This window comes from Cupressus sempervirens, chromosome 11, assembly GCF_028749045.1.
Source record: "Cupressus sempervirens isolate cs-2001-9-10 chromosome 11, ASM2874904v1, whole genome shotgun sequence".
NCBI classification, from domain to species: Eukaryota; Viridiplantae; Streptophyta; class Pinopsida; order Cupressales; family Cupressaceae; genus Cupressus; species Cupressus sempervirens.
In genome coordinates, this window is record NC_143128.1 from 124,225,006 (window position 1) to 124,246,162 (window position 21,157).

The following is a 21,157-nucleotide window of genomic DNA, read 5'->3' on the forward strand; positions in this document are numbered from 1 at the left end:
TTTGGACTAACATCAGAACTGTAGGAAGTTTGTTGTTTCTAGCAAGACTGCAAAGAATAACTCCGAGAAATATGTTTCCTTAAAAGAATTATAAATCACTCAAGAATGGAACATAAATTTGCTTGAGAGCCGACCTTGAGAACTGCAAAAAGCTAACTAATTTATTATCAGTGTCGGTAAAAGTTTCTTTCATGTAAAGAAACAAAAAAATTGTCTACAGCTCACTTCTAGATTAAGATGATTGATAAAGGACATTATGAGCCCAACAACATAAATGACTGAATGATCAACTTTATGATAGACATAAATTCTGGCTATTGCATATGTGATAGATTACAATGTTGATTGAGGTTTTTGAGAGTGGCGTATGTAAAAATCTTTATTGTGGAGGAGAGATTGTGTTGCTCTCTGTTAGGGAGTTGCTTCAGCCTGCTGCCTCTTTCTCGTGTCAATTTAGTGTCACACTGCATTAATTACAGGAATCCCTTGGTTTATAAAGGCCTCGGCCGACCTTAGTCCAGCAGCTGCTGCTGGTGTTGAAACTTTGGCAATAAATGTCCTAGGAAATTTGTTCCCAAGGTCTTTCACCAGGCACATCTTCTGGTACTCCTCTTGTTGTCTTACAAGTGCAAGTTTTTATAGTACATCTCAGTGACTAGAGCTATTTATTTTTAGAGGATATTTTGTGGGGGAGGGTTTCACCTGAAAGAATGTACCATATAGCTTGAACAATAGACCTCTAACATGCTTAGAAACCTTACCCAACTAAGCATCTATTACAAAAGAATTCAGATAAAGAAATCGGCATTAAAAATAATCACAGAATTGAACCGTGATGGTCTTCGTTATCTTGAAAAATCACCAGGTTAACAAGCAAATGTATTCTGAAACACTACAATGTGTATCCTTGTATGCCTCAATTCTTGTGTATCTTACGTCTTGACATATTTTCATTTGCTGCATGGCATAGCTTTTTCTGCATTTGAATAGCATCTTTCTGTTTAGGGGGTGTAAAAAATAGGTGGCCTGCAAAAAGGAAACTGCCATCACACTTTTTTTTAAAACCCAAATGATGCAAAAACAAAAGCAAGAATAATCACTCATTTTTTAATTACAACTCATTATTACCAGAATGTTCATCTCTTTGAGACGATGCATCAAGAATAGCTATAATACCCCCATCCTGCAAAAATGTAGATATGGAACTAAATATCATTTCAGCAAAAATTATTCTTTAAAAAATAGAGTCTTCATGATAATCATTTCAACAAAAGTGGAACATAAACAAGAAGATGCAAAAACTAAAAGTGGATGAAGTGAAGTGATAAAGTTTCAAGAAATCCAATCACATTTTGTTTGAAAAAAAAGAAAAAATAAATCTCCCAATTACAAATGGAATTTTTGTCATATCATCAGATTTTTAGATTTAATTAAATGAATTTCCATAAATATTGAAAATAATGCCACTGAAAATGCAACCAGAAAACATGAATCAATTTCATCACGAAAAAAAATTCTCAGACCTGGATCTATTTTAAATTTTAATAAATTGAGATAGCAAACTACTTTTAGACATAGTTTAAACAACTCCCTTCTAATATGGTATTATTATCATCCCTACTATACCTACCACCAATTGAATGAAAATTGCTCCATGTGAACAAGGTGACCACACAATGCTTTATGGAAATAAATATGTGAAATGTAAGAAGTTAACTAGCAGAACAACTTCGTACACTAACCCTGAGGAGAGAGTAATGTAAAAGCTTTCTTAAATCTTTATCTGTATCCAGAAACTTACTGAATTCACAGAAAACGATATGCATACCACAAAACAGTGATTTACCTAAAGAAACCCCTTTCAAGAGAAAAATCCACTCCAAAAGCAGCAAAATATATTATTCAGCATTCAATAACAAATTACAACATACTTGCAGAGAAAGCTAAACTCAGAAGTATCACCAACCAAAGATTCAGACACAACTAAAAAGATATATGACTCTCGCACATACCTTCCATCTCACGCACCTCATATATAGGAGATATAGTATAAGAAACCAACGTTATTACAAAACCATGGGCTAGAAACCACTTAAAAAGCATTGCCTACCTTATCTCCAATCAAAGATGCCCTATGTGTGTCAATAGACTCAATACACACAACACGACGTGTAACTCCCTTTTACAACTTATTTACATGTTCCACACATTTTTACATTTCCTATTTTGGAAGACCCAACTTCTACAGGCCATGACTTTCCAAACAGATGTGTGACTCACATACCATTTGAAACATTGGAAAGCTTGCAATGCACTCTATAACATCCTAAATTGTGATGCCATTTAGCCACATTTTCAGTCCATTTCAATGCCTCCAAAGCCTTAGAAAATGTAATTGCAACATGTTTTTGGCAATTTCCCAAAACGGAAACCTTTAGTATCTTCCAAACTAAACGTTATCTTGCAACAAAAATTCACCGGTATGCTTTTCTAAGCAAATTGAACCTTCGCACAAAGAATAAGGAAAATTTGTGCTCATATAAAGATTTATTAATAATAGCAAAGCCATGTAAATGCAAGGTTGAGGTATTTTTCCCAACACGAAGAACTCAAAACAAAATTAAACTTGCATTAATTGTAATAACAGATATTTTATTAGCTGCAACTTCTTTTACCATGCTTTGCACTCATTTTAACAGTTCTCATTTGCAAGTGTTTTAACCAGTGTAACCTGGAGACTCACACCCCCCTTCTAAACCTTGAAGTACCCGTCCCCAAGACGTCCCTGCACCAGGTACTTGAGTACCCAAGCACCCCCACCTCCACCATTCTGCAACCATGCTGCCGCTGGGATGTGTACTTGAATTTCTATTTGCATTTTGATTTTTGAATGTTACTATTGCGTATGTAATACATTACTATGTTGGATGTCAATGGTTCTAATTCATGTTGCAATTTTGCTATGTTCAAGTATTTTAATTTGGTATGTTCTAGTGAACTACTGAAACATCATTTCATAACTAGCATTTCAAGTTCTATATGTATACTATACAACACCCCTCTCTCCCCTTGCTGTCATCCCGAAAATGAGGCCCCTTGCGTCCTGGAATCTCGCCCAATACCCCCGTACTGGTGTAACACTGCTTTTAACTCCTTGTTCACACTTAAAGTGAGCACTATTGAATTTCATTTATTACTATGTCTTGTGTTTCCCCTTCCCATATGATTTCAACACTTGTGTAAGCCTCATTTATGTTTCACATTTGATGCTTATCCCACCCACCTAGTATTTAATTTTGTCTTCTCTCATGTGTATTTGACCCTTTCATTCACCCTGTTTTTCCTATTTCTCACATTACATGTCCATTTCTACACACCCACTTGCCATCATCATCCCTTGGAATCCTTTTGTTCACAAGCCCTTATATTTATGCCTTTGTGCATCTCATTTTTGGTTGGAATAACCCACAAGGTTTTCTCATTTTGCAAGTGTTGTAGAACAAATACATGCTACGTGCACATATTGAAATAAAGTTTGCAAACTGACACAAAGTTTTCCTTTTCCGAGCAATCAAAGATGATTGTCATGCATGTGCCCATTAGGATATCCTCCACTATTTGACTGAGGCAAACTCTTTGGATTATCAAACTTCTGCTAAAATTCCACTTCTCTTTTTATTCATCTCATCATTCACTATTAGATTTTGTTGTGTTTTGCTATGTTTTCACTCTATTATTAGCTTACTTTTCCAATGTACTTATCATCTTTTAACCAATTTGTGAAATGATAAATGATTGATATTCAATAATTACAAAGGCTCCTTAAATAGAAATTACATGCAAAGTTTCTAAAATAGAAACTAATACTAGAAAAGAAACATTTAAAGTAAGAACTAACAAAAAAGCATTACATAATTGCTTTAACACTCTCCTTTGATAGTCAATCTACTAAATTCCCTTCCTACAGAAGACTTGACATAAGTTGCAGGTCATTTGGCCACAAATGCATAGAAGGCAGACTCCTCTTCGGAATGCTCAACAGCATGAGCCTGCAGTTGAAACCCTCCCCGGTTAGACTTATGATCAGCCAACCACTCTCTACATAAGTTGTGGACATGATGTTAGGTAACCAAGCCACCCCTCCTATTATCCATAAACCGAGATCAGATTCTAAAAAAACTTCGACTTATGTTGATAAAGAATCGGCCAAAAAGTTTGAAACCGTAATTTTGCCAAAAATAATCAAAAGAAGCTATTACAATACATCAGCACAGTTTTGTGGAGTAATCATCACACTCTTGATGCAATGCTGAGATCACACTATTTACTGAAAGTTTTGTCAAAATTGAAAAACTCCAGTAGATTTGCAAGAACATCATTTGCCCTAGAAATTCTCGGTGTGGTCTAAAACACTCTGCAAGAACAATTTTATAAGTAAAATCGTCAAAAAAATTTGTCGAAGAGAAAAAAGGCACAATTTTGTGAAAAAAATCGACAACCTTTGTTTTGAGAAAAAGACAATAAAAACACAGGAATTGGTCCAAAAAAAGGTTTTAAAAACAACAAACCCACGATAAAGAAAACCAAGATGTTTGGAAAACAATCAAGCAAAATCCTTTTACATTAAAAAAAACTATATTTTTGGGACAAAACTATTAGAAAACACTCTACTGGTCACATAAACCATGGATGTGCAGTACTACAGCAGTACAACAATGTAAGTTACCGAATCCTAATATTGAAGCTTGAATATTGATCTTGATGCAATCATAGTTCAGACTCTGTTTGGATTCGAGCAGGATTCTAGACGAGAATTTGGATTCATTGTAAATTCTGCAATCTAAAATCCACAGACAATCCAGATTCCCTTCAAGAATCCTGCTCAAATCTGGGCAGAATTTGCAACAATTCATGGATGTTGGTGCTCAAAAGCAACTCCAACATGCAATTTTTCTATGTTTTATATCTAAAAGTTATATAAACGTTATTTTGAGAAATAAAGCATCCATTTGGTGATTTGATGATCATTCATTAATCTCTCAAGCATTCTTCACCATTTTTTCTTTCTTCTACACTTGTACCATTTTTCTTCAAAGGTGAGCACTAGAGGGGACTAAACCCCACATCGAAGACTTAGGAGTCATTAAGGAAGGCACATTTAGTGGTCAAAGGTAAGTGATTCTTCATTTTGTTCAAGTTTTTAATGAATTTTTGTAATGCCCTGCCCAGAGATGCTTGGAAACAAGGATAAACATACACTAAAATATTTTTTTAAATATAAAGCATAGATACATACAACAACAACATAAAAGAGATTGCAATAGGAGACTTAACTAACCAGCAAACCAACGATCTCCCAAGCATTCATCACTTACAACGCATTCATTTTAAAACCCAAAGCACTATTCCTAAATGATTAAATCATACAAGTTCATTCCAATCAACAAAATGGAAAACCAAAGACCAAGTTCCCGAAAACACTCGAAATAAGATCTGTCATGATATAGGAATATGTAACACTAAGAAGGGTATCTAAAACATTGAATTCCACCTTCAAGAAGTACAGGGAAATGCCCATTGTTTCTCATATAAGACTTTACATCAAAGGCGTCTCGTACGAGGATTCCCATAGCCCATACAAGTAAAGACAGGCTCTTGTACAAGTAAACACATAAGAGTGTTTTCTCGTAAGAGTTTTCACAAGGAGCCAAAATAGCCTTCACTCTAAAGGCCATAACTTTGAGTCCAGACTCTAATGGACTCCATTCAAAATGCGTTGGAAAGATCTCAATGAGCTCTACGACATGAAGGAGATAAAACAACCCTAGGATATGCACACTATTAATGCCATGTAAAGGAGCACAACCTAGGCAAATCGAGTGATCCTAGTTACTAAGATATGTGATAGGAAGGTGGCCAGAACAATAAATGAAAGGAGCATGTTGACACCAATGTACGACATGAAAAAAAAGCTAACTCCACACTAGGGAGTACCAAATCCACACATAAAGAGATCAACAAGAAACCATAACTCTAATCATGCTAACATGCAAATCACAATAACATCTATCCATCGATATCATAACATCATAAACAAACATGGACATAAGCAACAGTACAGTGAAAATGAATCTATCAACAAGAGATACAACCGAATTGAAACAACCATACTCGTTTCCTCCCTACCATAATGGCATCATGAGACGTCAAGGGCCTTAACCATACCCTCGAGCATGAATCTCAAATTGCCAACAAGGTAGTTGGAGTTGTCTCATGAGATCGTTCTTACCAATAAACCATCCATTAAAAATGCATGAACTAAGAAACATCTAGCATGTTAAACTACCAATAGCATCACTAATCCAAAGTAGTCGTAAGAAGCCTCAACTAAGCAATATGATACAACATCATGATAAAGGACTGCCTCAAGTAACATACTAAACATTATCTAAACATGATATCAAATGCATCCAAAGTAAAGCATAATCACAAGAGAACATACTCCAAATACACCGAAGTACCAAGTGAACATCTAGCACCAACCTCAAACTAGAAGTAAACCATCTTTGTACACCAGTCCCTAGAAGTGGTATAGGTACCTATGCCTCCCAACCATGTGGTACCCGTAGACCCACACAAGTAGTTCTCATGGAGATAATGACCCAACCACAATCACATAAGACAATCACCCAAGGCTAACACACACGCCAAGAAGAACATGATACCAACATTTGTACGATGATGAAGAAAATGCAGTACATCAGGTTCCTAATCACCCCCACTAAGGATAACTATGTAGGGACTCTAGTGGAGTGACATTACTTTTCATCGAGTAGAGCAAGTACTTGAGCCTTCAATCAACTCCCTCGAGAGGCCAAACTCGAAATGTATCTTTGATCAACTCGTGCAAGAGGCCAAATACTATGCCTTCGATCAACTCCCTCAGGAAGCCAGACACACACCTTCAATAAACTCCCTCGGGAGGCCATTTTATCTTTCATTAAGTTTATTTACCCATTAATTAAATTGGTTTTCACTTATTAGAACCTATTCAAGTTACCTTGTCGGCCACTTCTTGGTCGAACCACACGAGAGAAGCCACTCCACACGTCTACCCTACATACCCATGCTCATCACATGATGAGTGCCCAAAGACAATGCAAGTTCCTAACCCAACCCCCAAATGAACAATCCCTCAACCGGCCTATATCTGAGAGTTTGGGTCTCGCAAGACCCCATCATACGCACACGCACGTGCTCATGTATGGGCACAACCATCTTCACGAATGAAATCACATAATACCAAAGCAAGGGTTCAATATGAGAAATGCAACAAATAAAACTAGTACAATAATCCCACTCTACTGACCCATATCCAGGATCACGAATTCTACGAAAATCCAAATGAGACAAGAAAACACAAAACATCATGAACTCACTCAACTGGCCTAAATCTGGTAGTATGGATTCTACATGAATCCCAATGATGCAAAGTAAAACTATGGTTAGATTCAAAACCTAACATACATTCCAGGTCCACGACCAAAACAAATGCAAAAAAAACCCAAGAAAACTGAGCGGCATGCACAACGAGGCAATGTGAAGACTGCTAAAAAATCAACATTGTCAAAAATTGACAAAATTAAAACTCATTATCCAAATGGTTGCAAAACTCCCAAAAATCAAATAAAAATCGAGTTCCAAACTTGTATGCAAAAACGCTCATCATAACGACACGAAACTTCAAATTAAAACCCTTGAAAAACACTAAAATGTTTGTACCCACCCAACCGAGTAGAACTAGCATACCAAAATGGAGAACACTAGTTCTCAACCTCCAATCAATTTACTATAAAAAACAAGAGAAATAAAACAAAGCAAAAAAAATTAAATGAGAAAGCCCTACCTCGTAGCCAAGTGGGCAAAATGGGAAAAGGTACAGTAAAATAAATGGGCCACCGGATCTGACGAAACGTTCAGCAAATGAAAATATTCCCACTATGGATCCAAAGAGACCACTCTCATGTCAATTATCGAGCCAATCTTCCAGAACGAGCAAAACAAGAAAAGCTCACGAGGGGGTTTTGGAGGATTTGCTCCAAAATCCTGATTTTCTAAAGTGAGAAGTGAGAATAAACTCACTTTTAGCCAATATATGCACCTTTACAAAGTGACATATAAATTAGATTATTTAAATTAAATAATCTAATTAGCTCCTTTAACCCAAATAAATTTGGCAATTCCAATTGAATTGGAATTCAACTATGACAAATTAGCTAGTAAATTAAAATAAATTAAATCAATATAAAATTCTCATTAAACTATTAAATCACAATATTACAATAACTTTCGCGACCACTACAGACTTCTAAATGCATAGACACTTCACTAATCTAGTCACAAATGCATAATGAATCAAAATTTACCAATTAACAAGAGGGTGTATTTATTTAAATAAATTGGACACGTTGCCCATACAAGGACGACATGGTTGAATTTGAACAATTGAATCACTAACTCCATGTGCCATTGCCGAGGATATAAAACCTGCACAATAAACACTCAATCAAGCGTAGATGCACGATAATAATATAGCTGAAACAATAGTGCATGAAATCGTGTAAATTATCATTTAATTAATTCCATTAAAATAATCTATTTAAATCATTCCTTTGCACCATAATAAAATCTTACTACAAGAACGATGTAAATATTTGTAGCATAAGCACATCATAATAGATCTAACAATATCCATCGATAATTCTCAACCATAATCTCATCAATTACACAAAAGCATAAACAACCAGCTAAAGCAACAATATAATCAAATCACCCCAAGGGCATAGACCACTCACGCGTCCCCACCATGATCACTTATGAAGCAAGATCATCAAGTCTGCATCCATTAGGGTGACTTGCAAAAATCAAATGGGAGAGGCACTACAATTTCTCACGATTTAGAAAAGAGATTTTTTTTTTAAAGTTTTTTAGTAAGTTTTAAAATTATTTTGTACTACGTATGCATATTAAGGGGTTATGATGCCAATTCTTTTCAATTAGTTTTCTGGCAATAATGTGTCGAGTTTTCTTTCCATTTTAGGTTCATTATTCATAGTCAAACAAAATGGATGAAAGTTCAAGTGGAAGTTTCAGTCCAGTAGTTAGGGCAAACCCCTCTAAAATTGATGTAGGTTCACCATTTTAACATTACACAACAATTATTAAGGCAGTGCTTAGTGCTGTAACCATTGCAATTTAGAGCATTTGCGCTCATACTATCAAGTGAAACCTCATTTCACTCCTAGCACTCAAAAAGGAATGAAACATTGTAAGGGGAAAGGTGGGAACGATTTCTCAATTCATTTAATCCTGCGATATGCTAGAGAACAAGACGAAATTGATAGGAGAACCAACAGAAGAAAGACTGACTACTCAATCCCCTGCCCAAACAAGTTCAAGACTTCCTAGTTGTATGGCCAAATCTGTTTGTCCACATCCATTCTTCTCAACACCACTACCATCTAAACCACAAAGTGCTCCATGGAAAAGGTACCCATTGGATATGGCCCTAAAAAATGAAATGAGAGATGTTACTAATGAAATTATTGCTAGTTGCTTATATGCAATATGGGCTTCCATTCAAACTTTTTAGATTATCTTATTGGTAGGAAATGGTGATTACCCTTTGTATGGCACCTATTGATTATGTTAGTCGTAGGTATGAAAAGGTACGAACTACCTTACTGTCAAAGGGGGAAGCCTTGTTAGAGACACAACTGGGAGTATCAAGAGACATGGGTGAAAGTAAGTGTGTCCAATTCTATTGAATGGAAAGATTGCAAGAATAGGCCTTTGATCAATGTTATAGCAATGTCACCAAAAGAGGCAATGTTCTTGAAAGCAAGTGGATTGGCTGCAAATTTTGTCCAAGTCATAATAAACAATACCTCCAAATTGTGAAGGCCCTGAATAATAACATTTTGTGGACATCGTATATAGTCCACTCACTCAATTTAATCAAGCGAAAGATCAGCACTCTGGTTGAATGGGTCGATATAATTTACAAAAGTTGAGGAAATACAAACGTTTGTGAAATCGTCACATGACACAAGCCATATTCAGGACCTTCTCTACTTTGGAGTTGTTGAAGGTAATTTAAGCTTGCTTTTATATTTTGTTTTGTTTTGTTTAAAACTCTTTAATTTACAAAAAAAAATTAGATGAACTTGATATAGGACATGTATGTTTTATGCCATCATAGGCTGTTGAAATGTGATTTATATCTCGCACAATCATCTTATGACAACTCGTGAAGGTGTGAGAGGCCTTGAGTACTATGGTTATCAACACTTTGTGGAGTGTATAAAGGGAATCAAACATAGAAAAAGCACAAAACTAAAGCATTAATCTTTGATGATGAATTGTGAAATCGCGTGGAATATGTTTTGGAATTGACCGAGACCATTGTGAGCATGATTAAGTTTGTTGATATTGATCATCCATGTTTGGGGTGAAATTTACGATGGCACGGACACCATGGTGGACCACATAAAAACTATAATAGTGGACAAAGAACACATAAGTACAATGTTCAAAGATGTGGAACAAATTATTGTTGATCGTTGAAACAACATGATGATCCCCTTACATTATTTACCCTCCTGGGTAATAGGGACTAATGCATAAATACAAAACAAGGTATCAATACAAGAAATTTGGAGAACTCAGAAGCAACTCATATATCCATTACTCATTGAACACAAGGTTACATTCACAATACACATGCCTTCACTTATGAAGGTACATAAATATAGTGTTCGAGGGGGTGCAAGACGAACCGTCACACCCATCTAACTGCCTCAGTTATGCGAAACTGCCTAACTACCAAGTTTCCCAACAACATCATCACCTTAAAAATAAAATCGTCTCCGAACGACAACATCCAAAATGTCCAGGACGGAAACACAAAATGGGAATGACACAACTATAGGACATGAACTAAGAAGGTATAGGAAGAATCCCTGGAGTTGATTGGGATGCGGAAGATGGCAACAGCTTCCGAAGCTTGTACACCTATTCAGTCCGGACATCCAAGTTGGCCTAGATCTCAGACTTTGCCTTGACTACCTCCTTTAACGTGAGGGCAAAGTCTTGCAATTCAGCCTCCTTTTTGTTCCATGCTTACTTGGTTTCAGCTAACAGGGTCCCTAATACACCCTTCTCCTATGTAATGGCAATCAATTGTGTCTCTGCCAAACACTTCTCCTGTGTAACTACTGCCAATTGGGCCTCTACTAGACACTTATCCTGTGTCATAGCTGTCAGCTGCATCTCCACCAAACTCTTACCCTAGGTGGCTACCTCTAATTGTGGCATGAGTGTTGCACACTCCTGAGCCCAAGCTGCCTCCTAAGTGGCTAGTTGGGTAGTCATCTCCATCTGAGATCTCTCTGCATCTACCCTAGCTCTCTCCCTAGCCTCCTCCTCAAGTTGTGCCGCAAACACACCCTATGCAATGCACCTGCCTCTATCCATCATAGCTATAAGAGTGTCAATATATGTCTGAAGATTGTCAGCAAATGTATCATCTGGCTCTTCCTCTATCGTTTGTACCCCAACCTAAACAACTGCAACACCTGGAAGGCATCCTTCCATAGTGACATCAACTACCACCACAGGAGTCATCTATTCACCACCTTTGATGCCCTCTAACTCAAGGATCAGGACACCCGATGTTGCACTATCCAACAACATCTTAACGAAAAGGTCTTCGTGCATCAAATTCTGGATGGTAGCGCCTCAAGTCAGTGGCACAATCCGAAACCGTCGCAGTATGTAATCACTGGCACACTCCACCACAGGGAGAGTGTGTTCCTTTCTCAATGCGAAAGGCTCTCTAACCTGCTCATCCATACTCACTGGGCCAACCAATAATGTTGCATCAACTATTACCACAACATCTGACCCCACTACATTAAATCAAACCTAGGGCGTTTGCAACATGCTATCACCTATCTCCTCAGTCTCCATCACCTCTACTACTTCAATCACCGCTCTGGATAACAACTGGTGTGACTCTCTTGAAACAATCTTAGGCACTACTACTGGGGCTTCTTCCATTGCAGGTAATACCTCCTGTGATCTCCCCATGGTAACTTTAGATGGAGTCACTACTGGTGGAGTCATAACCACGGGAGCCCTAACTAAGTTGAAAGTTGGAACAAGGATAGTGTTGGCAACAGGTGTCAAGTGTGTCGTGGAAGACAATATCGGTCGTGCAAATAATAACTGGGGTTCAGACACTTCCTCCACCTTGTCCTCCTCATTATCCCGACTGCTGGTTGTAACACTCTCATCGTCAAAAGTATCCCAGCGGCTGCTATTAGTGTCCCCATGTTCCAAGCTTGTACCAAGCTCTTGTCTAGCTCATTTTTGTCCTGCTCCTACCTTCTGGCGGTCAAGCGTGTCAAAGTGCCTCCATCTCATAATAGGAGGCTCATCGGGTGCCAATTGCATTACCCGAATCTCCTTCAACAGATGGTCATGTGGTATACGTTCCACCATGGCATCCAACAGTAATCCTATGGCGTAATGCGGCATGTCAAAAGTCATGTGTCAGATAGTCATAAACTCATACATCTGCTTCGCCAATATAGTAGCCCAATCATAATCCTTCCACCTAGTAAATTATTAATCAACGATACCTGCAGGAAGCAAATGTCGAATGCACGGTTGGACCCTATCAATCTTCTCTTCATGACATCCATAAGGCATCTCCAATGTCCCTCACGGATGAATGTCTTCTTAATACCTCAATTGTTTGACGAATTTCGAAAAGTCTCCTTTGCAATAATAATGTCATCTCTACAAACCAACGAAATATAAGTTTCTTTAGAGATGGGGACACAACCGAAGACAAAAATGAACGCAACAAGAAAAGGGAAATATTATCATCAGAAGTGATATGCTATTACATCCAATACAACAAAAATAGACTCCACGACATGCCCTATGGGCTTACAATGTTATTAGATTCTAAAGAAACCCTTCTCACAGTACCTTCTCCCCAAATTCCGCCAAAATTGCCTTTACAATGCCAGAAATGTCCTTAAGTAAACCAAATTAGGTTTAGAGTTAGGAATACATTTTAGAATATGTCATTTGGCATCCACCGCCAAAATAGAAGGTTCTAAAAAACAAATTAGAAGTTGGTGTAAAATTATAAGAGTCCAGAAATGGTAGTCCAACTTCTAGGAGGCATAACTTTTGATCCGAGACTCCGATTGACGAACCGTTTACATTTTCGGAAAGCTATCCAAGCGCTCTATAGCCCTATGGACCAACTTTGCTCGTCCTCCATTTTTTGGGCCTGTACGAAGCAGTTTAGTGCCTCAAATCTGACTTTGAGGCTCTTAGGAGGTCTCCAAGTGTGCAATAACTTCCAAACCATAAAGCCTTTTGGCCTAATTCTTTTTCTGGAGTGCTTTAAATTACAAGTATAATCATCCCTCCAACTTACACCCTCTAACTCATTATAATTATGGCTCAATTAAAAAATAAACTAATTCTACATTGGCACGTATCCCAAGGTGCTCAAAAACTCTAACCCAAAAAACCAATAGTGGAACTATGAGAGTTGGAATCTTTATTTGACCCAAATGGGTATCCAGAAATGAAAACACTTTAAACAAAAACTAACACTAAGCATATTTTTGGGTGATACATGATTGCCCTTACACCACTGGATGCTCCTGCATCAGACACCCGAGGTAGATTGAAAAGTGACCCTATCACTTTATAGCTGGTAGAGGAAAACCCAAATGGGCAACCTCTGTTGCAGATATCCAAGTTGAGTCTTCTATTGGTCGTCCTTTCCACTTCACCAAGTATTCTTCATACTGCCTATTTCTGGTACTCTGCCCCACATGACTATCCAAAATTTCTTAATCTCTTCCTTCGCAGAAGTAGGAATTGGACATGGCTCTAGCATCAACTCCTCATCTGCACCATCATCATGATATTTTGTTAAGTCTGCAGTATTGAAAATAGGAGAAATGTGAATCCCATTTGGCAACTCCACCTCATATGCATTCCCTGAATCATGTTTCTTCAAAATTTTGCAGGGGCCAAATTTCTTCATCTTCAACTTGTTGTAGGTACCCACTGGAAATCGTTTCTTTCTCAAATATACCATAACCTGATCTCCAGTTTAGAACTCCTTATGTCTCCTCTTTTGATCTGCCCTAGCCTTATACTGTAGGTTCATCTTGGTAATATGTGCTCGCACCTCCTCATGTAGGTTCTTGACATGTTCAGCAAAGTCTTCTGCCTCAACACTTGTCCTCTCCCCTTGCTCCATCTTCCTTAGCTCTGGTGCAGTCCTTGGACTACTCTCACACAATTTGGAATGGTGATCTACCAGTACTCCTATTTACAAAATTATTGTTAGCAAATTCTACTTGTGGTAGAATCAAATCCCATCCCTTGGGTCTATCTCCTACTAAACACCTCAGCAAATTGCCCAGACTTCTATTCACTACTTCTGTTTGTCCATCAGTCTGCAGATGATGTGTAGAACTGAACTTCAATTCTATATTCAACTTCTTCCACAAAGTCCTCCAGAAATACCCAACAAATTTAGTATCTCTGTCAGAAACAATACTTTTTGGGAAACCATGTAGCCTTACCACCTCTCTGGAAAACAAGTCTGCAATATGCACTGCATCATGAGTCTTGTGGCATGGAATGAAAATGTTTCATATAGACCCTCCTTGGTCTTGAATGCAGTCTTCCACTCATCTTCCTCTCGTATCTGTATCTGGTGATAACCACTCTTGAGATCTATCTTTGTGAAGTACTTGTTGTGACCAATAGTCACGTCATCACCCAAGCCTGGGTCCCCTTTCTATTTTCGCTAGCTATTTTCTTATTCTGAGAACACATGCAGTGAAGACAGGGAAAGAATAAAATCTGCCAATTCTGAAAAATCCCGCTTTTCATGGGTCGCAGTTTTCAGGGAATGGAGGAAACTTGTGACGAGGAAAAATCCACTCATTTTGGAAATATGCCAGCTGCTCCAGAAATCATGGAGCGCAGTTTCAAGGAAGTGAGGGAATAAAACCAAATTCCTCCAATCCTTAAGAATCCCGCTTCCCATTAAGGCACGGAGCGCAATTTTGAAGAAGTCACGGAAAAAGTGAAATCCCTCACTCCATGAAAATCCCGCTCCCTAAAATTCTGCTTTCCTTAAAACGTAGAGCGTAATTTTCTATCACTGAGGTAATGGAGGATTGTTTGTAAAAATCAAAATCTTTCATTGGGCAAAAATCTTGTTGTCAGTAAGTCTTCTTTGACTTCTCTTTGGATTTACGGGTGTCCTAAACTGGAGTGTCTACTTGAATCTTTGGGACATCTTAATCACTTGGAGAAGTTATCTATAGTAAATTCAGGAGAAAGATCCTTATCAGTTGTAACGAGAAATGCTTCCACCTCCAGAGACTGTTATCCAGGCCTTCGATTTCTCAACCTTAAAAGAAATAAATGTCTAACAGAGATAGATGTCCAGTCAACTACACTGAAGAGGATGTGCTTGACAGGTTGTGAAATGGCACAAAGACAGATGAGAAATCCCAAAGTTTTCCAGGGCATGATCAAAATTTTAGATTTATCTAAAATAGTCAAGGAGAGTTGCTCTTCACACAAATTCAGAGGAAAAAGTGAAAATGGAGAAAAAGTTGCAAAAGAATTTGATTTTTTTAATTTAAAAATGGAAGTTAATTAAATATTGATTTTTTTTTATTTTTTTTTTAAATTGATATTTAATTAATAAAACTAAAAAAAAAAAATCAAAATAGAAGAGTACTTAGCTTCATCATGAAGCTAAGAGCATCAAAGATAGCAACTTTTTGAATCAAGTAGCAAAAAGGCGACAAGTGGCACAAAAAATGGAAACTTTAATGGTTAAGTAAAGCAGCTGCCTGATTTTAGTCTGCAGCTTTAAAGGCATCTTTTTGAAGAATGATTTATATAAGATACCCTCTCATTCATTCAGGTTCACACAGAAATTTGAAGAGCAGATCGAGAATAGGAGTAAGGAGTCCAAGGGAGCAAATTTTTTGAGAAATTTTCTGAAATTGTTGACGAGCTTTTTGGGAATTCACGACAGAAGATTTTGAATCCCATCAGAAAGGAATTTTCTTTGCAGTGAGTTGTGCGGAAGAGTTAAAAAGTGAATCTTGAAAGGAGAAAGGAAAATGGCAGAGCCCAAGGGAACAGGAGAAACGCGAGGACAACTGATAAAGAATGAAAGGAGAGGATTCTATCCTGAATCCAAAATTGTGTCAAAGTGGGCAGAAATCGGAGATACAAGCCTCGGCGGCCTTGATTTGAAAGATTTCAACCGGAGAATGCTCGGATACAATGACCATCAACCGACACACCTGGCTACAAAAATTGTGAAAAGTGGAATTTTTGCTGCAACTGGTTTTCCTCCTCCTTTTCAGCATCCAGAGTTAATCGTGGAATGTACCAAGCACTACAATCCTAGAGACAGAACCATCCGGGATTCTGAACGAAATATTCTGGCAAATTTTTCTCCGGCATCCATTTCTAAAGCATTTGGAATTCCTTCAAATCCAAGGATGGTCACAAAAACACAATAGCAAGCACTGAGAATCTATACATCTGGAATCAATTTTTGTGAAGAAATAATCAACAAAAAATGGCTGAAAAAGAATAGACCGAATCATTCCAAGATTCCTAAAGAAATAGTATGGCTTGACTTGCAGAGGGAATATAGTGATATGGTCATGATGTTGAGTCGCATATTTGGCATGCCTTATTCTTATAGGTTTGAATCTTGGATGTGGTATTTTGTTGAGCAGGTAATGGAGGAAGGTGACAGAATAGATTGGGCTGGGCTCATAAGTGATAACCTAAATGAGCAGTTGATGAATCTAGAGCATACAAAGAAATTTTACATGAGCTCCTATGTCATCTACATGCTAGCACGAAGAACAAGTTATGATGGACTACAATGCAAAGGACCAATTGGAAGCGGAAGCCAACACCTCAAAGTCCACGAATGTTACCCGCAGTTGCATTTGTATTCAAAGGATGATTATATGAGGGTTAATGATATATTTGCCATGCGCATAGTAAGAACGCTACAAAAGAGGCCACATGTAAGAATGTCAATAGGTGCAATGAAGTTGGTTGAAGAATATGGCACCTGGTTCATTCAGTTTCCTACCTTTTCATACATCCGAGTTCAAGGATTCTCCATGGAGCCATACAAACTTCCCAGGTATCCAACAGATAAGATGGTCTTGTTAGAGCTTACTCGACAACTTACTACCTATGACAAGATTCAGAAAGGGAAGAAGAAGTTGGGATTGCAGTTTCCAATTTCCATAGGAGAAGGAAAAACTGAGGTATGTCCATGTCTAAAAGCTGCAGAGAAATCATCAGATGAGCTCCACTTCTTTCGCCTTCCGCTTTATCCAAAGAGGAATGATTTTGATCCTTTCAACAAGATCTCATCAGTAGGAGGGTCAAAGTACCAACACAAGGTTCACCTTGAAGACTTTTGGGCAAATGCAGCAGATGAGAACGAGATTAGAAAAAGATTGCATTCAAGACTACCATTGAACATTATTAGAACATGCAACATATTCAAGGTTCCTGATCAAATGGAGGAGGATCCAAATGTGATGCGAAAAGGATTCAATCCAGAAATGACAGCTCAACCATTTGATTGGAAGAAGAAAGAAATTACAGATCTCGAAGCCCTTTCAAAACCAGTCTTAGATTTTACAAAGTGGTGGATCGAGCGTAAGCTTGAAAAACTAGTTGCACCAGCAAATGGATTCACATATAGGTTGCTTGGCCATAGACCACTTAGGGATGAAAGATCAAGACAAATATCTGAAGGGACTACTGAAGAAAGGGGAACTCCATCCGAAGATGTAGGAACCAAGAAAGGCAAGGAGGTACCTCGAGAAAAGCGCCCTAGGATTGAGGAAGTCATCCGAGAACCTCAAAATAAGAAGCAAAAACATGGAGATGCTCCCTCTTCTCCGAGTCAAACTCCAAGTGTCCAAGAGATAGAAACTTTTAAAAGGCAGGATGTAGGAACAAGTATAAGGAGATTTGAGCAAGAAGAGAATTTGGATAGGCCAATTCATGATAGGCTGAGTGTAAATGCCTATGAAAAGTCCATGCAAGAAAGAGGGAGAGATCAAGATATTGCTACGGAAGAAAGTCTTGCTACAATCTTAGAACGAGAAATGATTAATGATGGAGATGGTCCACTAGAGGAAGAAACTCCAAGAGTAGCAATACATCTTCCAAGTACTAAGCCCATAGTTCTTGAGGTTATGATGGATAGTCCAGGAGGTGAAGAGGAGATTGACGTTCGAGCAGTCCAAAGGAAAGAACAATTGATAATTCCAGGAGACCAAAGTATACCTATTCCAGAATGGTTGAGGCAACGAATTCATTTACGTCAACAAAGGGAGGTTGATCCAGCAATTGAATTACAGGAAATTTTGGACCGATCAAACCGATCAGAAGAACAAGGGAAAGCAAAAAGATATACTAAATTCATCAGAGGAGAATCAGGATCCAGAATCTTACAGATTGCGACTCCCACAGTTGACAAAGGGAAAAATCAGATTGCTCCAGATGAATACCATGTTACAGAAGTAAATCTTGGTCGGGCCTCCCGAGAACAAATATTAGAAGAATTTGATGACTCCACGCAGGCTTTGAAGGATAGGCTGAAGAAAGTAGAAGAAGGGTATGAAAAGCAGAAAAGAGAAATTCGGGCCTTATGTCAGTACATCAATAACTTGCCTCATCCAGTAAGAGAGGAAAGTCCATCATTTGTCCCTCCAACAGGTGTTTCCTGTGAAGTGGTAGGTGATATTGACAGAATCAAGCGGATTGCTCAGGGTGCAAAGATTTGGATCGAAGGAATTCAGGAGGTAGCCTTCAAACATGCAAAAGAGTTAGTGCAAGTGCACAATAGGGCATTGGCTGCAGTCTCTAGGATCCAGTGCATGGAGGAATCATGGGTGGATGAGCATATTTACCAAGAAGAGGTGATTGCCGACATTCAGAGTCTGATGGATACCCCAAAGCAAGAATTAATTGATGGTCGAGTTATCAGCGAGGGGGATGTCTATGATTTTATTCGATGGTACAGTGCAGTGATCATGGCTAAGGAAATGTTTGAGAGCTTTGCCAGGGAATCTAATCGATGGAAGAAGATTGTTGATAACATCAAACAAGGAATATCGAATGCGGTTGCATCTTTGTTATCACAAAGATTGTTAGAAGAAGAAATGACAACTGATAATCTGAAAGTCAAGTTAGAGGAATTCTTTCAGCTAAACGTATATGGAAGAGATGATTTTGAGAACTTCTCCATCTTCTCAAATACAATGCACACTACTAAGGACTTGATACCAGATTGGGATGAAAGCTTGGGAAAAGCAGAAAGAGCAATTTCAGTTCTAGAATTCAAGCAAGAATCTGCACCAAGCATTAGTATAGAGGAGTTGGAAATAGTTTTAGATCGATTTCGATCTTTCAAGCGAAAGAATCAAAGATAGATGCATTAAATGCATAGTGGATGTGCATAAGGATCATTTATTACACTACACTCCTTCTTACATGAGCATGCATAGTGGGCATTTATTACCCACTATAGTAGTGGATTCCTTGTGGCATTAATGTATATTCCTTTCCATTGCCCTAACCCTAATTAGGGCTGATGTGGCACGATCTTGGCCATCGGTTATTGTGATCATCCGGGCCACCCGTTGTAATCAAGGACCTATATAAAGGCCTCATTTCTCATTTGTAAGAGGAGGAGATTTTTATGAGATTGTTGCTATGAGCTACTAAGATAATAAAGTTTTCATTGGAGTTTGGTGAATACTTGACGTGTCTTAGTGCTTGCTTGTTCTCCTAAATTTCTTCAAGTAGATTAAGTTTAGCATAGTCAATGTGTGGTGATTACAATGGAGAATATGATGGTGTATTGATGAATTCCTTTGGTTCATACTTTTGACGTTTTAGTGATTCTAATTCGTTGTGTAAAGTTAGCCTGAACCTCTTTCATGCATATGCTCAACTTCTATCATTTGTATACATTGTTCTTTATGATGGTGTATGTGGTGATATGAAAATATTTGGCATAACCCTTGAAGATTGCACTGGTTCATGCTTAGTTGTAGTATAACTTGGCGAAGCGGAATTCAGTAAATTGAGGAATTTGTCCACTAGAATACTATGTGTTGTTATCACTACCCTTAGGATTAGAGTAGAATTCCTGAACCCCATCCTATTTAATTTCTGCATATTCTGTGAAAAATCCAAAAAAAAAAAAAAAAAAACACTTCATTGCAAAACCTTAAGATAGCTCCCACATCGAGTATGACTTGAAATGAATATGAATTAACATGTAAGGCCCCTTTGTGATCATCAGCAAATCACATCAACCACCGATCTTATCCACAATCAAGACCTGACATTAAAGGAACCTTGAAGTCATTGTATGATCTTCTAGCAACCTTAGCATACATAAGACTTTATTCAAGAGAGGATAAGATATTTCGGTATTTTGTTCTATTGTTTGGTGAGTCATAAAACACACATCAACAGTACTGAGCTCCACTCAAACAACCCATAAGATCATCCATTCTTGGCAAAGGAAACCGATACTTGATGGTTATTCTATTTATAGCCCGAGAGTATGTACACATTCTCCAGTCTCCATCCTTCTTTGATGCTAGCACTGCAGGTACTACACATGGACTCAGGCTCTCTCAAATCAAACCTTTCCTCAACAGCTCCTGAACTTGTTTGTTTAGCTCCTCAGTCTTATTAAGAGTCATCCTATGAGCAGCCTTGTTAGGCAAATTAGCTCCAAGGACTAAATCTATTTGATGATTGATTTACGTTACTAGCGGCAACCCTTCTGGAACATTATCAGAGATGACATCGCCATACTCACTTAATAGACTTGAAACTTCAAGTGGAATTTCACTACTACCTTCCTTATCTTTCCTAGGAATCAAAGCATAACACATATGCTAATGTTTCATGCCATCCAGAAATTTTTTTCCATCAACAAGACATACCCTAGCGC

General features: G+C 38.0%; 1 protein-coding gene across 2 annotated transcripts in view; it reads right to left on the reverse strand.

Annotated features, from left to right (window-relative positions):
• Positions 1 to 135: 135 nt before the first annotated feature.
• Positions 136 to 21,157, reverse strand: part of LOC149528527 (uncharacterized) — a 109,031-nt gene continuing 88,009 nt past the window's right edge. For both annotated transcript variants that reach the window (XM_089811926.1, XM_089811927.1), the window contains exons 8-9: positions 1,129 to 1,183; positions 136 to 1,026 (exon numbers count right to left, since the gene is read on the reverse strand). The gene's annotated coding sequence lies outside the window, so the exon portion shown is untranslated. The remainder of the gene's footprint in view (positions 1,027 to 1,128; positions 1,184 to 21,157) is intronic.